The 5250-nt window shown below is 58.0% G+C and overlaps 1 protein-coding gene across 3 annotated transcripts in view; it reads left to right on the forward strand.

Moving 5' to 3' along the window:
• The window catches only part of BCOR (BCL6 corepressor), a 122810-nt gene that overhangs the window by 28765 nt on the left and 88795 nt on the right, over positions 1-5250 (forward strand). Inside the window, exon 1 of one of the 3 annotated variants that reach the window (XM_019650123.1) lies at positions 113-216. The exons of the other annotated variants lie outside the window; for them this stretch is intronic. The gene's annotated coding sequence lies outside the window, so the exon portion shown is untranslated. Of the gene's footprint in view, positions 1-112; positions 217-5250 lie in introns of those variants that run through there. 3 annotated transcript variants of the gene reach the window in all.

The raw sequence follows: 5250 nt of genomic DNA on the forward strand, positions 1-5250 counted from the left end.
AGGGGGCGCTGGGAGAGCCGCCGGAGCCGAAGGGAGCACAGGCATCTTCCGCAATCCATTCATGCACTGGAGCGCGTGCAGAGCTGCTGATCGCTGCCATTGTTACTCGCGGGCGGTGTGGGAGCCGAGCCTCCACTCTGGCGAGAGATAAATGGCCTCTGACAGCCCCTCCTCGCCAAGAGAGCTCCTTGGATTTCACCGCGCCGCGGCTCTCAGGTCTGTGCCTCGCTCGCTTCCCGGTGAGAACCTTTAAATCAGCCTCCCAGCCCTCCCTCCTCCCGGACGCTGCCCCCCCCACGCCTGCTCAGGCCTCGGCAGGGCCCCTGGCGCGCAGCACGCAGCCTCCGGCCCCCTCCCCACCTGGAGGGGACAAGGTGGGGAGCTCCGGGGGCGGTGGGGGGAGGCGGCTGGCGCCCCCCGCCCCGGCTCCTCACCTCCTCAGGAGAGGAGCCCCGCGCCCCGCCTCCGCGCCCACAAGATGGATCAGGCTACCGTGCGGAGAGCGGGCTGTAAATATTTAAAAAGTCTCTCGCGCGCCGGCGGTAATGGCTTTCGCAGTCGGAATGTGTGCTAGGAGAAGCGAGGAAGGGCGATGTGTGTTCACTGTGTTGCAAGGTGGGGGAATTGTACCTGTGCCAACCCCCACCCAGTCCCGGGTGGGCTGCACGTTCCGGCTTCCCGATTTCCCGCCCTCCGCCTCGGCCACCGCGTCCCACCGTAGCGTCTAGAACGCCAAACGATAGGGAACTTAAGCATGGCGGGGCAACCGGGGCCTGGACGAGGTGACCTAGAGCCACTCTCCCCTGCGGGGTCTCCCAAGGCCCTAGGCTGGGCCTGGCCCGAGACCCCTGGTCCAGGTCCACTTCTCGCACAGGGGAGGGCAGGAGACGCACAGGTTGAAGCCCCCTGAGTTTGGGTGGTCGCTGAAGCCTGAGCTAGGGTTTTTGTAGTGGGGGCCTGGGCCCTGTTTGTGCCTTTGCTCTCCTCCCCATGCCTCGATCCACTCCGAAGGAGAGTCCTCCCCACCGCCCTCCCCTTCTGAATCTGAAAGTAGCTTTGTGGCTGCTGGGACCGAAACCCGGGAGGAGGCAACGCGGAGAGATGGGGGGGGCGCGGTGCCTAGCGCCCAGGCTTGGTGGAGGTTACACGTGGATGTGGAGGGGGATCATTTGCTTCTCTGTCCAGTGTGGGCCTAGGACCTTTAAGGCCGAGCTCAGCAGGATGGAAGAGGTGGGGGAGGGGGTTCTAGCCTTCTCGGCTGGCGTAATGGGCCCACCACAGGGTGTGTGCGGGTGAGGCTGTCGCCTTTGCCAATGGCCCCTCCCTGGCGGGGCAGGGGCGCCGAGTTGCCCAGAGCTGGGGCGGGGCGGGCCGGGCGCCGCGGGTTCGCGCGGAAGGTTGGAGGGGGTGTGGGTCCATGCTAGGGCTGCCCCCTTGCACCCCTCCGCTGCGCCCACTCGGGGACCGGCCAGATTGTGGGTGCTGGCGGCGTGTCAGAGCGCGCCAGGGCTGCTGTCCGCGTTCGAGCGCATGGAGCTCCTGACTCCTGGCAGCTCCGCGCACTCGGCTTCCAGGGGCTTGTGCTGCGCCCTACTCGCTTGTTTGTCTCGTGTGAGTCTCGTAAACCGCCCTGATTTATTACCCAGACTAAATGCTTAATTTGTGAATATGAAACAGATTAAAAGGGGCGGGGGGAGGGGGCTTGAGGTCGGCATATTTTAGCAATCAGACCAAAGCAGCCCGGCAGATGTTTCAAATTTGTCGACATTTTCAGGCTCATGTGGAAAGCCAGCCAGAATGGTCAAGAGGTCCTTTCTCCTTCCTTCAACCTGAGAACTTGGCAATGATCAAAAGGAGGTGATTAGTAGCTACAGAGAAAAGACACCAGCAGGCAAGGAGTTAACAGAGGCCGAGCCCTTCACCTCCAGGGTTGGGATGGGAGTGTGTGTGTGAGAGAGAGCTGGTCACAAAGGCTAGAGGGGTCCTGGCTAAAAAGACCCAAGTCCTAGAAGCCAACTTGAAAGGACAAAATAGAGGATCCATTAAAAGTTAATTTAGTAAATAAACTTCATTGGCGATAAAACAAACAAGAAAGATGGAAATGCCAACTTAAAATAGCTGAAGGATATAAAAATAAATAGTTTGATGTGGCCTAAACATGTGCGCACTCCTTTTGGCAGGCAGGTCCCTACTGTGCTCCGCCTGACACAGGCCTCTCAGGAGCACCCTCTCCCTTTGAAAAGCCCCCATGTATACAGGCAATGTCTTCTGGCATTTGTGATTTTTAGGCAACTTCACACATCAAAGGCGAGCCCAGTGTTCTTTTCAGCTCCCTGGTTCCAGCTGCCCAGTGAAGCAGATACAATTTCTATAAATTGGCCTTCTCCTCTGGGTTTTGATTGATCATCACCATATGAGATTATTGAAAGTCTAATGTCTTATTTCACTTTCTCCAAGGGGTGAGGAGGAGAACAGTTTATTGGAAGTCAGGCCACGTGAAGACTCTGGTGTTGTGCAATAGTAATTTCCATTAGCCTGGGTAGATCAGCCTCTGGAAACTCCCATGCATCTCCTGCTGGGTCCTTGTACCACCCTCCCCCTCCCCCTCCCCCTCCTGTCTCAGCTTTAGTCGTTGTTAACAGGTACAGGACAAACTAGAGCAGCGGTTCTCAACCTGTGGGTCGCAACCCCTTTGGGAGTCGAACGACCCTTTCACAGGGGTCGCCTAAGACCATCGGAAAACAAAAAGATATTTACATTATGGTTCATAACAGTAGCAAAATTACAGTTGTAGAGTAGCAACGAAAATAATTTTATGGTTGGGGGTCACCACCACATTAGGAAGGTTGAGAACCGCTGAACTAGAGCCTTCTGGAGCCTTTGTAGTTGGAAGGGGAAAATTGTTGACTGGAAAATAAGGCAACAAAACATTCACTTTTAAAATATATTTATAACTCCAGAATCTCCTCTTGAGGATTGTTTCCCACTCCAAACTTTTTTGTTCCACTTTTGCCATGATACCGTATTTCATTTTATTAAAGTTGATTATGGTTCCTCTGTCTTGTCCTCAGCCAGACAAAGGCTTAGGGAAAGTCAAAGAACATGTTAATTATATGTTTCTTGTAAACTGACTTTTCATTTTCCCCTAACACATTTAGTTGGCTTGGTGTTTAGTTTAACACTCAATTGCTGCAAATATACTGCTTAAAAATGCTGTCTTTATTAAAACAAATAAATGAATGCAAAGACCTTTCTAATTTCGACTCGCGTGGGCTGGGCTAGAAACAGAAGAGAAAACTGAAAGCGAGAGCAAGAACGAGGGAAAGGCAGCGGGGAGGGGAGCGAAAAGAGACCAGGAAACACTCGCGTGCACACACACACACACACACACANAGAGAGAGAGAGAGAGAGAGAGAGAGCGAGAGAGAGAGAGAGAGAGCGAGAGCGAGAGAGCGAGAGAGAGCGAGCGCGCGCGCGCTCGCGCGCTCTTGTTGGGGATGGGTGCAGCGAGTGTGCGCAAAGCCAAGAGCCGCGGGAAAGCTCTCGGCTTCATTCCAGGGAAGAGAGGCGCGCTCCACAGTGGCTGCCCGGGACTGCGGAGCCGGGGAGGCAGTGAGGGGGACTCTGCTGGCCCAGTGTGTGGGGGGGAGCGCGGCTGCTGGGCCCAGTGTGCGGGCGATGGGAGGCAGCGGCGGAGAACCTGAGGCTGGGGGTCTTTTCCCACATTGCACTGTTCCTCCTTGCGGGAAGTCCAGTCTCGATTCCCGATTGTTGGAAAGTCAGGGCGTGGGCTGTGCCGTAAGCGTCTTTCGGTCGGAAAGCTGAAATGTTAATTCGGTGGAGGGTGGCGGCCCTCCAGCTCCTCCAAGTCAGATAAACAGTTGCCCGAGGCTCCCCAGACCCGAGACTCGAGCTCTCCGAGGGCCGCGCACCTCTAACCCACTACCTTTGTCCAGGGCTCAGGGAGGGGTGGAGACCAGAGGGATCCCTATCGGTAAGACCACCCCAGGGACCCTGCCATCTGCTGGGGAAGACCCACACTGACTCATAAAGCCGGCCCAGGCCCAACAGAGACCAGCCCTGGCAGTAGTCCTCCTCCCCCCGGAGTCCGCGTCGTTGTCTCTGGGGGCCCGAACCGGGGTATGCCAGGCAGGGCCTATCTGCACACGCTTCCGCGTCGGGACCCGGGCCTCTGCTGCTGCCTGCCTTTCTGGGTCTGCAGAGGAACCTCCCCGTCTCTTTCTTCCCGCTTTGTCTCGCTGCCAGTTTCTCGAGAGCCTGCCCTCGCCAGTCTCCTGGGTCGGCGGGTCGCGCTCTGCCTCTCTGAGAGCGTCGCGGCTTTTACGCTGCGGCTCTCTTTGCGAACATGTGGCCGCCTTCCCTCCACCCGGGCTTCACTCGGCCTGTTCTCGCGGGCGACTTGGGCCTTAGGATCAATGCGAGTACCCACCCCTGACGACCCCTGCCCTAGGATGATGCATCGGGGGCTCGATGACCTCCGGGGCTGAAACGTCTCAGGTTCTGGCTTAGCTCCACCAAAGCAAACCCAGCAGGGCTCCGAGCGTCCCTCACTGCGTTTACCCTTGCTCCCTGCCCTAGGCAGCAACTGGGGGGTGGGGTGGGGTGGTGGTGCTTTTATGAGACCTACTTTGCAGAGTTGAGGGGGAACACTTCTGTGGCCAATCTTGCATCGTCTGTGGCGTTCTCTGAGCTCTACAGACTGTAAGCCGCCGAGAATTTGAGTACATGGTTCTGCCGCTGCCCCAAAAGTTGACCAGACGTGTGGGTCGTGGGTGTGTGTGTGCCCAGAGTGCATGTGCCGATTGCAGGGACTTGCAGTGGATGAGCCGCTACAAAGGGGGAGCAGGGGGCACCGGCCTCGGGCGCTCGGGCTCAGGGCCAGCCAGGGGCCTGTGGTACACCCTAGGTATCCGGGCAGGTGAAGACACCTTTCCGAGCCTGCCTCCTCTCTCTGGGCCGGCGCAAGGCCGGCCTTTGAGGTGGAAACCCTGTCCAACTACTTGAAAGTAAACTTGTCGCGGGGGAGCGCAGGAGGGAGGGGGCTGGCTGGGGTGTCTGCGTCGGGAAGGCTTGTGTCAAGTTTCTGCCCCTAATGACACTCGATGGCAAGGTGCCAAGGCCCTGGGAACCGCGGTGGGGGACAGGGCGGCGGGGGTCGGGGTGAGAGTGACCGCGCAGCGGGGTTGGACTCGGGAACCTCGAGGCGCACGGCGCGCGCTCTGGCCGTAG

This window comes from Hipposideros armiger, unplaced genomic scaffold, assembly GCF_001890085.2.
Source record: "Hipposideros armiger isolate ML-2016 unplaced genomic scaffold, ASM189008v1 scaffold_7, whole genome shotgun sequence".
Taxonomy (NCBI): Eukaryota; Metazoa; Chordata; class Mammalia; order Chiroptera; family Hipposideridae; genus Hipposideros; species Hipposideros armiger.